We start from the raw sequence: 12,655 nt of genomic DNA, 5'->3' as shown, positions 1-12,655 counted from the left end.
AATTTCCCATGTGCATACCTTCCGCGCTTGCTAATACACTAAGTAGGCAAACCCGCGCGTCCGGCTTTCTTCTTACGCAACATCAGTGTAATGATTAGCATATATTATTTATACTTATATATTATTTATCGGTTTTTCTGTTTGAACTTTCCATGCTTTCGCTGTATCAACGGTGCTATAAATATGTCTTTTTATAACATGTGTGCTAATGATTGACGTCTTTATATTTTTTTCTGTATAAATGTACTTGTAATATATCGCAATAACATGATAAAAACTGTACACATGATATAATATTGTATCCTTACATTGAAATTCAGGATTATCTTACCATGACCTACACTTTGCAACTTTATAAATCGGTAGGTAAGGGCTAGGAAAATGTAATGATAGCAAACTTAGCACACATGGGGGTGATTCGGATAGCCCTCTAGGTCGTCTACCTCCTGGCTTCAGTTCATCCATACTTCTTGGGACAACCTGTATACCTACATCATATACATGGCAATAAATGTATCTAAATAATTTAATGTTTAGTATAAGAAATATTGGAAATATAAGCGACAAAAATTGAATTGTTTTCAACCCGTATATTTTAACGATTTCAAACCATCAAGCAGCTTATTAGCTATTCAGTAATATGTGCTGACATTCGCTTCGCTCATAAAACTCCAACATCCTACAAAACCCTTCTATTATGTTACACGAAAACCCCAAAAACGGTCAGAAAGTAGTCAAACCAGTTGCTCTTAGCAAGTGTTTCGTCACGAGCAGATCGCCAGCGGCTATGAAAGCCTATCAGCTGCCACATTCTTTCAAGAGAAATGACTTATGTAATAAAATGAGTAAGTACTTGTTTTAGTTAAAGCAGACTTTGTGGCTCCTTACGATTTATTATTACACTTTATTACGTATTACACTTCAGAAAAATATATTCAATCCGTGTAAATTTACTAATTACATACACGGATTGAAGGTCACTGACTGATATGACTGACCCATTCAAACCTTATATTCAAACTGACAAACATTCACACAGTATAGTTTTTGAAAATCATTTCTTTATTATAAATTACAATTGTAACCATGTTTAGCTAATCACTAATTCACTATCACTAAGACAAAAGTGGTAAATACTAGTCAGTCATATCACAGATAATATAATATAGAAAATACAAGTCATACTATTTTTTTAAAAGAGCTAAATATACGAACTTGCTGGACATTTAGTTGTATACGTAGTATATTATTATTAGTCTGTGATATTAGTACTTAACAAATATGTAATTAATATTTATAATTATGTAAAGTAATTGGCAAACAGTCTACAGATATGAATACCTGAAATCTTCAAATTACTCAGCTCAAAATCTGAAATTTAAAAAAACATATAATACATATTATCTACTTGAAAAGAATCGTTAGCACGTGTGTATAATCGTCTACGCAGAAAGCCACGGGCAAAGCTATTTAAAATGACTATGAATATGAAAAAGCTATCAAATGCATTTATAATAGACAAGGTCGAAGTGAAATTGCTTGATGCTTCTAAGGCATTGCCAGGTGTATGAACTGTTACGTAGTGATCGAGTTAATGACCTAAGCTTGCGTAAGGCTTTGGAGGTTGTTGCTTATCATAATAAATTATTAATTAAGTTTCTATAACACGTGAAAATTGTACTAAGTTAAACCTCTTTGGTTGAAATTGAGTACAAAAGTTGGTTGAAATACGGTAAGTATATTTTGGTATTGAGTTTCGGCAAATTGGTTCGAATTCCTTTTACCTTTTGTTAGGATTAATTTATTTCCTCAATATTAACATTTGTTCAATATTTGTTAAAATTTAAGCTGTATTCTTGCAGAACTTTTTGAGTTTTTGATGAGTTTACTAACCATAAAGATTGTAAAGAAGATTGTTTGCTGTGTTGCGTATAAATCGCTAAATTATTATAATAATACATGGATTTCCATATATGACTTTTTATTAAACCTCATGACGAATATAAATGTAAAATTTGTCGTCTGGACTAGTCCCTTATGAACTTTTGACCTATTTTATGCGTCGGTCTCCCTAGATAAAATAAAATAAACGTATGAAAAAATAACCTACACACATTGAGTTACTACCACAGGTTACTACATGTACCAAGTAGTACATAGTAACTCAATGCCTACACATAAAGTTTTACTTGATAAAAAATCAAATAATTAACACACATTTCAATTTGAGGAATTGTTTGATCAAAAAGTAATAGACTACATTGAAAAAATTATGGGTCATTTGAACCACCAGGTGACCTATCTAGAACGATAGAAGATAGTAAAATAATAAGATTCAGCACTATACAGTCACTTGTAAGCTGTCCAACTGAGTGCAGATGAGAATTCGAAAGTACAGGTAGAGATTTTTTCCCCTTGTCTCCATGATTTTTGTACGGCGTTGCGGTATAATGGATTAAAAGCAGTATAGAAATAGTATGACACAGATGCCGTACAAAAATGGTGGTCCACAAAGTCAGAATTTATTTTTATTTTCCGACCATTGCCGGGGTAAATTTGGTCATTTGATTTTATACGGCATCTGTGTCATACCTACAGTCATACTATTTCTATACTGCTTTTAATCCATTATACCGCAACGCCGTACAAAAATTATGGAGACAAGGGGAAAAAAATCTCTACCTGTACTTTCGAATTCTCATCTGCACCCAGGTGGACAGCTTACAAGTGACGGCATAGTGCTGAATCTTATTATTTTATGCTCGTAAATCGTTCTAGATAGGTCCCTGGTGGTTCAAATGACCCATAATTTTTTCAACATGGGCCTGTAGTCTAAAATTAATGAACAAAATAAATTAAAATTCGATATTGTGTATTGCTGTTATACCTACTTATACTTCGTTAGGCAGCGACTTCATAATCTTATAAATTAATTTAGGCCGATATATTATATTCTTGTCATTAAATAAGGTCATTGGGGCTTACGAGGATATAAATATATAATTAATCGAACGTTGCACATGCAATTCCCACGGTACAGTTAGCACACAGCAGCCATTTAGAGATGCTCTATTTACATGTCAAGGATAGACTGTGACTAGCATAGTTGTTATCTTTCGTCATGTGAAAACTATTCATAACCACCATGACGCTGCTCATATTAATAATAGGTTAGATTTATGGTTCTGTACCTAAAATCAATTTTAATGTATAAAAAGTGTGTTGACATGCAAAAAGCCAACATCACGCGGTGTTCCCAGGCGGTCACCCATCCAAGTACTGACCGCGCCCGACGTTGCTTAACTTCGGTGATCGGACGAGAACCGGTGTATTCAACGTGGTATGGACGTTGGCGACAGACGTTATGAAATTACTAAACTTATTAGCGAAATAATGCAATTGTAATTTCAATACAATAATGTAATAAACGGTTAAAATATTCATAACAGAAATTCAAAATCTTTGAAATATTATTTTACAATTTTTAACATCACTATTTTTACGTGAAAAAGTAAAAAAAAATAAAATCCTATAGGTATTTATAAATTTTTAAGTTTTAACTCTTATTACATCTATATGTACACTTAAAACACTATTGTTATACACTACTTACTACTTAGTATCTAAATTGTGACACTACTTCATATTATTATCCACAGAACAAAGAAACTAAAGAAATCAAAGAAACTAGATCTCTATGTTATTATCCAATACTAGCTGCGCCCCGCGGTTTCACCCGCGTGGCTCCGCTCCTGTTGGTCCGATGATATTATATAGCCTACTGCCTATAGCCTAACTATTCTCTAATCTGTGCTATAGCCTATAGCAGCCTCGATAAATGGGCTATTTTTTTCAAATCGGACCAGTAGTTCAAACACACTCTTCAGCCTTATAATATTATTATAGAAAGTATAGATAGATGAGCATAATATTACATAATAATTAATTATAAAATAAACATTGTATCAGAAATTTAGAACGGAACGTGTTATCTATTTACGGCCAATGGTTATTTCATTCCAATCAATCTGCATAGCAAATTTTATTCAATTTGCGTGAAATTGACACAAAAATCACATTCATATCCATTCACTATTTAATATTGTAAACAATAACTTTACTTTAATATTATAAAGTTCTATAATTAATAATATTATAATGAAATAATCGGATAAGGATCGATTTCTTTTTTAAATTATATTCCGTAGGTCATAGAATAGGTTGTAAACTGTTATAATCTATCACTGTATTAAAATATATTTCAGCGCCATCTATGATTTATGTAAGATAATAAATAATACAGTAGTTATAGCAAAAGTATCAGAGATGGCGCTGTATTTAATTTGATTAAAGCGCCATCTATGTTATCTTGTATTGTAATTAAATATATTTCAACGCCATCTATGATATATGTAAGATAATAAATAACACAGTAGTTATAACAAAAGTATCAGAGATGGCGCTGTAGTAAATTGAATTAAAGCGCCATCTAACATAGATGGCGCTTTAATTAAATTTACTACAGTATTGTAATAAAATATATTTCAGCGCCATCTATAATTTATGCAAGGTACTAAAGGAAAAGCAAGAAAATATTTAAAAAATCATGGTAATTCTATTCGATAAAAGATGGCGCTGCTAAGAAATATCCATACCATACCATGGCTGAATTTATGGATAAATTTTAAATGTTACATTTTTAATAAAATTTTGATTTAGAAATTTTAAATATACATCATAGTAAGTGAAATTATATTTAATTGCTTGCAGATTAATTTGTTTTACGAGAAATCATCAAAATAAATTGGGACTGTGAAAAAAAGTGTCAGTTTTGCGACAGTCATCAATGCTCATATAATTACTATTAACTACGAAGAAAGACGCAAAATATTTTGATTGTGTTACGAAGATTATAACATACATTATTTAAAAAATAGAAAATTGAAGTCAACAAATAATTAAAATTCCGTTCTGTTTTGCCACAGCTGATGCCAAAGTAGCCGTTACTTTTACGATACTTAATACATTTCGATTAAAATCGGCAAAGTGATTATTTTATTTCGGAACAGTTAAACCATTTTCAATATTGAAATCAAATTATTTGTGTCCCTTATAATAAAAAAATGTAAAAACTAAAATTTTTCTTGTCGCAAAACGGGGGACTGTCGCAAAACCGATAGACCATTTTTTATAAGGCTAGGTTTATGTTGAATCCAATTAACATGGTTAAAATAAAACCGAGAATACGTTTACAAAAATTTTATTTTAGTCTCATAAAAAAAATACACCAAGACACAGTTTGACACAGTATCAATTTTAGGGTAAAACTCAGAGTTACACTACCTACACCTTTTAACTTTCCATACATGTATCACATATTATGTATTCAGGGTATACCTGCTGACCAACGCATTCATTGCAATACCATTTTTTGCAAATTATACATGTCCTTTTTGGTCCCGAGATTAGTGAAACCTAAAAATATGAAAAAATTATAAAAATTATGAAGAATATTACAATGACAATCTAGACTTGGCTTTATGCTGCAGTTTTGCGACTTTTCTTGTCAGCCTATAGGTCACGAAGCAAAATGTTGCAAAACTGACGTGACGTTTTCTTTTCAGTTTTTAGTCAAAATTATATTCTGACGAAAAAATGTGCCTATACTGATTATCAAATGTAAATAACGGTTAATGAATATATTGCTCATCTTCTGAAAATATTTAAACGATGTTTACTTACCTGTATCAAGTAATAATATGTCTCAAACCAGACAGTAGAAATTGCAACGGCCGTTGCACTCACAAAACACGTCTGTTTTACTCGAACTGTATTTGAAAATAAGCTTTTTTAAATTGGCGGACGGTGAAAGTAAACGATAATTTTGCCATTTATAAAATTCAAATAGTAATCTAAAATTTGTAAGTGGCATTATTAGCCGTGATAAACCCGACATGTCCGGTCGGTACCACTTTTTAAGATATTTTTGGAAATCAAATTGCTTTTAAACGATTATAAGGCCTTAATTATGAACTACATGCGACGATTCGCAAATAAATGTACTTTTAGACGACACTAAAACTTATGGTACCTTGGTATAAAACTTTTTAGAATCGCTTCTCTAACATCGAAGAACTTGGATGGGGACACGCCAAAAACTGACACTTTAGTTTTAAAAATGATTATTTAAAAAATAGTACGCAATGTTTCCGTGAATTAATTGTTTGCATTTATCAAATTATGATGTATTTAATACTTTTCAAGCATTAAAATAATTAGCCATCATATAAATTTTACTTGTTATTCGACTTGAAACACAGGGGACAGGCCGAAAGTGAGGGGTACACTTTTTTTTGAAAACGCTCATTTACTAAGTTTTTAAATTTCCAAGACTATATCGATATAGTCCTGTGGTATTTAATTCTATGCCTTCAAGTTACAAGTCTTTGACGCGTTTTTGTTAAAACATAAGGAAGGTTCATACGAGGAGAACGAAAAAGATGCAATGGAGCATATCTGTTTTTGATAAATTATTTTTAATAAGAAATACTATTATTGAATTCAATGAAAAGTCAATTTAATATTTTAATTCTAACAAATTTCAAAGTAAAGTAGTTCCACGTTTCATTTATTGTACCTAGTTAAAATAACGATGACCAATTTCTAGCTGGTTATATTTTGTTTGTGTAAAATAAGAAGTTATTCCTAATAAGTATTTTATAAACCGTTTGTTAATTTCGATTTAACTGTTGCCAACGTCCATACCACGTTGAATATACCGGTTCTCGTCCGATCACCGAAGTTAAGCAACGTCGGGCGCGGTCAGTACTTGGATGGGTGACCGCCTGGGAACACCGCGTGATGTTGGCTTTTTGCATCATTTTATTCACACTTATACCGTACATAATATTATTATACTATAGTTGAATTTTAAATTAATCTTAAACTTAAATAATTTGGAAAATCCAAAAGTGCACGCCTCATAATTTTTTTTTAATAAATATTTATTAATTATTATTTTTGTTTATTTAATAACAATTAAACCACATCGAATCAGACCCTGAAAAATGAAAGGGTTCTATTCCTGAGCATACTCAAGCGTAAGAGAAAAAAAAAGACTCGATTAGTAAAGTATTTCGGTCGCTATCGTGTTAACAAGAAAAAGGATCCGCACATACAGACACACGGACGTCCAAGACAGAACTTTTTTAAACTGTTTTTTAACTAGTTTAAATAACAAAAATGACATCAAAAATATCATGAACGTTAAAAATAGTGTTTTTTCTTAATATGTGTGTGTATGTATTATCTAACAAGTGCAATGTATGATACATAAAGACATTTTAAGTTTGAAAAATCAGATGTTTTGCGCGAAGTGACAGTAGTACCCACCTCAACGCTTCGCTTATGAGGCGTGCAAAAATACGGTGTATTTAATTTTTCAGAATATAAAACACTTTATTCTCTTTTTTTATTTTTATTCTAAAATTAGCTCATAGTTCATTTGTTCGTTTATTTACAGATTTCCCTGCACAATCAACAAATCAAAGGGTCTCACAGACTTGCCACAGAGTAACTCCCCAGAGTCCCCAGAGACGTCCACTCCATTAGTCTCTGTCTGCACTACACTGCGACACGGAAATTTCATTAGCTTTCCACGAAATAAAAGTCGGAATTTTTATTAAATTCTTGTGTATATTATTACATTTTTGTTTTATTACAATAAAATATGAAGATTTTGTGATGTTTTATTCTATTTTACTGCGCTACATTATAATTTCTGACATAAATGATAAAATACAACGTGTAAGGATAGCCTGGAATATTATATTTTGATGAAATTTTGTTATGAACGAATATTATGTTATTAACGAATAGATATTATAGAGCTATGAAAATAAGCCTTTTAAAGGATAACTACATATAAAACAGGGTATATCATTATTCAATACATAATTATACAGGTAATATAAGGAACAATTCTTCTTTTGAATAATTTATTCTAAAATCAATTGATATTATACCTAAAGTAAAAAACGCTACACCAGTGCTCAGGAACCTCATAAAAATATACAATTATACCATAATAAAACTTAATGATCTAAGATAATAAATTATACCTATACCGATACACACTTGACTATTTGTCCGCTCTCGAAAGACACAGCACAGTAATTACAATTGTCAACTGACATACAAACAGACATAACTGAAAAAGCAAACATTTCAAACTGAATTATAGCATCAGGTCGATAATTGCTCGTTTTTGGTTCGATTTTAATTAATACCTAGCATTCCGATCATTGTCTAAAAGGAAATTTCCATAAATGTGTTTGTGGAAAATGTTTCTAGCTATTGGTGAGAAATTGTAACAAATATATACAGTACAATAAAGATCTTTATTTTATCACTACATAGTATAAAACAAAGTCGCTGTCGCTGTCTGTCCGTCCCTATATGTACCTATATGTTTTAAAACTGTGCAACGAATTTTGATGCTGACATAGAAAAATATGAAGGTTTATCTATACTAATATGTATTATAAAGAGGAAAGGTTTGTATGTATGTATGTATGGTTTTCACGCATAAACTACTGGACCGATTTTGATGAAATTTGACACAGATAATCTTTAGACCCTGAAAAAGGTTACCTTTTATTGCGAAATATGTACCACGGGCGAAGCCGGGGCGGACCGCTATAATAATATATCTATAATATAGGTAATTTATAAAGTTTTAGACAAATGGAGCAAAGCTGCGAGCACAAAGCTACTTTGAGAATTAATTATAGTATCATAGCTTGCTTGTGCTTCTTCTTCTTCTAACACAAGTGATGAATATTAAATTATATTTTATCGAGCGTTGCATAATAAGTATGTAGGTACCTATTATCACTTCTAAGTCATAAGGCCGCCTAATAAACTATACTGTTTTTTGTTTTGTATACCTACAAAAATTAGCAATAAGTTTTCTATGTATAGTTTTATTGTAGAGTAAATAAATAAATAAAATAAATTATTATTTCAATATTTTTATGTACAACAAGTCAACAACTCTTTCTCACTCTATAAACATAAATTACTAACAAAATTATAAGACAGCAGCTGCATCCAGTGAGTGAAAACTTTCTAAATATCCGACAGGAATACTGCATTTCTCCACAAAAATAAGCAATATTACACAAATTTCATCTAAAACTATTCATTCTCTAGTCTCTACCGTCAAACAGCTACGAAAGCATGATACTTTTTTGTAAACTTTGGTTTCATGTTCATTCTTAAATCTTCAAAATATAAATATAATTTCGTCCATCACAATCTTATCACAATAAAACAAATTCGTAAAAATTAAGAGAAAGTGAAAGAAATGATATTATTAAAGAAATGAGCAAATTATTTTTTAATACCTAGGTAATGCAAAATTGTTTTTTTTTTAGTTAACGTTTGTCAAACTTCTATAAAACTAGTTTATGTACAACAAAATCCTAAAAATGACTTGTAAAAATATTTCTCAAGTTCGTGCGGCGCGTGGCCGGTCGCTCTTAGCGCGTCTAGCGTGAGGGTATAATTGCTCAAACACACACACAACCGGAGCAAGGCCTGATTGGATACGTTTGGAGATTTTTGTTCATTTGTGTGGAATTTTAAAACCGGATATTGGTAAAAGCAATGGTATAGGAAGGCATGAAATTACCTATAAATACTTTCTAAATATGTGTGAACGTCGTGAATACGGTAAACGGTTGTTTATTTCTTTAATATAAATATATCTAAGAATATATCTAAGAACTTACTACTTTTTATAGATAAGTTAGTATGATCAATTGATCAAATTATAAGTTTAGAATAAAATTTCCACCCATGTCATGAATATTTTTCATATTTGTTTTCAATATTTGTCATGTTTTTTTCACGAAAAGACACTAAAGTTTTATATTGATAAGTAATTGTTGGTATATATTTTTTTTATCTTCCTGGCGGGCGCAGCTACTTTCCCCTTTCCAACGCCACATCTTCATAGCACATTACTCGCATCGCTACATACAGCTCATACAGCTTAGTAAGAATGGAAACGGTCACATAGTTTCACAGCATAGCTATAGGTAAGCTATAGGTAGGTATTACATTTTCACAGCATAGCTACATAGCACATCTCTGGTAAAAACACTGTAAAAGTCCAGATAAACGTAATTTCCTTATATCTACATTACATGTATCCATTTGACAGCTTAAAATTTAAAAGATTTTATTAATCGTCTAAGGGCTGATTTTTCAATTCTTGGTTAACCAAGGATTGAAAAATCAGCCCTTAGACGTAGCCCTTAGTTTTATACATTATTCGACGAATAAGTTTTAAAACTTATTCGTCGAATAATGTATAAAACTACCATTTTAAAAACGTATTCTAATTGCCCGTATTTGACAGTTTACGTGACATTTTAATACCTATTATCGTGTAATACTTTATTTGACGGATAAGTTTAATCCAAGCATTGAAAAATCGGCCCTAAATTGTAAGACATCAGTTAATATGTAGGTACCTAAGTATTGGGCAGATTCTTTATATCAGTAAGTACATGAAATTTTGAAAGATTTTTAAAAGCTAAAACTACATGTTAATCATTTGCCAATGGACCACGACTTTTTCCAAGACAATACAGGCGCAAGATTATAAAGAGGGGACCGAGGCAATTTGGTCGCGATGGCTTACGTCGCGTTATTAGCTATAAACAAAACTGGGGGAGAGGGGCTTGGGACAAGTTGGGGGCATTGGCGGAGAATAGAAAACACAGATTGTGAAATAAATGTTTTTTTTTATTAAATTTATTAATTTTTTGTCCTTTTAGATGTTGAAGGTAAATATAATATTTAATGGTAAGTATAGTATTTCTCGTGGCTCGATTGTGAAGAAATTCGTTGTGTACAATAATTAATTTTATACAGATATTATGTTTTTATGATTGTTAAACTAGAACACACTACACACATTAACATATTATCTTAAAATAATTAAAATTACGATAGAAATCGAGTAAGAAAGTTCAAACAAAGAAATTTGTGTGTGTAAAAAAGTGTGTGTGTGTGGACTGTGGAAGTAAGTGGTATAAAAATTAAATTAAATATATTCCGCACAAAATTTCTGGACTTCTAAATAATATTTTTTTTATTCGGTTGAAATGCCGAAGATGTATTATTTATAAATATGAATAGTTTACAATCTATGTTAACAAATAAGATTTGATTTCACAAGTAAACGATTTAAAATTAAACAGAGCTTTCAAAAGCTCACTAAAACAGTATTAATGATTAGCCATTCATTTTAAACCAATAAATATTACAAAATCGCCTCATCTCCTGCCTTGTACCATTCGAAATAAATCACTAAAGTTAAAACATCATTAATATTAAATCAGGGCTGATTTATACGCGCGGGCACACCCTCCACACCTCGCTCATAGTTGTAACTTGTAATGTATCGGCTAGCTATGAATAAATACCTATTTGAAATGCTGTTTTTTGGTTTTATGAGGTTAGGTTAGTAGTGTAACAATTTTATGGTAATCTTTTTTGATGTAAGATTTTAATGGTAATAATTACACGTACATACATTAGACTAATTAAACTTATAGATAGCTTTTAAAATATAGATTTTTTAAGCTTAATGAAATAGAGCTAACTGCTTTAACTAGATTAAATAGAAAGAGAAAATATAATGTAGGTAATAGGTATCTGCTTATAACTTCGCCATGAAAAAACGGTATAACCGATTTTCATTAAATTTAATGTATTATTTGGTAAGTCTGGAAATAGAATCTTTACTGTTTTTTATACCTACTTACGTCAGTTATTATAAGTAACTGATCATCTAGTAGGATATAATATCTACTGACTAGAACTCGCGGTGTCACTCGCATGGCAGTCAATGCAAAAATAAATTATATGCTAATCCAGATATAATATAATCTATCACTCTACTAAATTTCATACAGATCCAATCAGCTGTTTTCGCGAAAAAATGTACATATGCTTCTCTATACAATCTTACATAGTTTCGCATATGTATTGATTAATAGTACATAGGACTACTACGATCACGATGGCATGTTTTGTGACGTAGGTAGGTATATGTATGTTTGTCAGTACCTCAAGATCGATACTTATTTTCCCAATGTTGTTTACTGGTCGTGTAACCTCTCGTATAGCGAGTTCGACTCCCAAAGAGCGCATTGTGTGCGCGTATGGAAATCATTCGTGCTTGCTTCATTTACGCCGCTTATACAGGGTGTTCACTATTCAATAGTTTAATTAAATTAAAAAAATAAAATGTTTTTGAAATAAGGTTCATTGTTTTTATATTTTTTAATGTCAAAAATAAAATGCTATTTCATTTAATTGCAAAAATAAAAGTATGTATTTATTTTTAAATTCAAGTAGGATTTGTTTGTTTCGATGTAAGGCAAAAACTTATTAAAAAAATAGCACTGACACGCTACGTTTTGTTACACTATTCATTCATTCTACTCTATTACATAGAATATTGTTTTATGCTGGGTCAACGTTGCAAATCAAACTAATCCATATAATAGTATACTTATTGTATAGTTCATCGATATATTGTCAATAATTTTAGTACACCAGACCCTTCCAAACACAG

At 30.9% G+C, this 12,655-nt stretch overlaps 2 non-coding genes across 2 annotated transcripts; one reads left to right on the top strand and one right to left on the bottom strand.

Moving 5' to 3' along the window:
* Nucleotides 1–3,235: 3,235 nt before the first annotated feature.
* On the bottom strand, nt 3,236–3,354 carry LOC149478206 (5S ribosomal RNA). Its single transcript, XR_016317465.1, has one exon. It is a non-coding gene; the product is annotated as a 5S ribosomal RNA (ribosomal RNA).
* A 3,397-nt stretch (nt 3,355–6,751) lies between these two features.
* Nucleotides 6,752–6,870, top strand: LOC149478205 (5S ribosomal RNA). Its single transcript, XR_016317463.1, has one exon. It is a non-coding gene; the product is annotated as a 5S ribosomal RNA (ribosomal RNA).
* Nucleotides 6,871–12,655: the final 5,785 nt, after the last annotated feature.

The sequence above is a fragment of the Colias philodice genome, chromosome 22 (genome assembly GCF_061535455.1).
Source record: "Colias philodice isolate Cphi_HAF_F1 chromosome 22, ilColPhil1 Martin Lab GWU primary, whole genome shotgun sequence".
Taxonomy (NCBI): domain Eukaryota; kingdom Metazoa; phylum Arthropoda; class Insecta; order Lepidoptera; family Pieridae; genus Colias; species Colias philodice.
The sequence above is the reverse complement of the archived record's forward strand: the minus strand, read 5'-3'. Positions and strand labels throughout refer to the sequence as shown.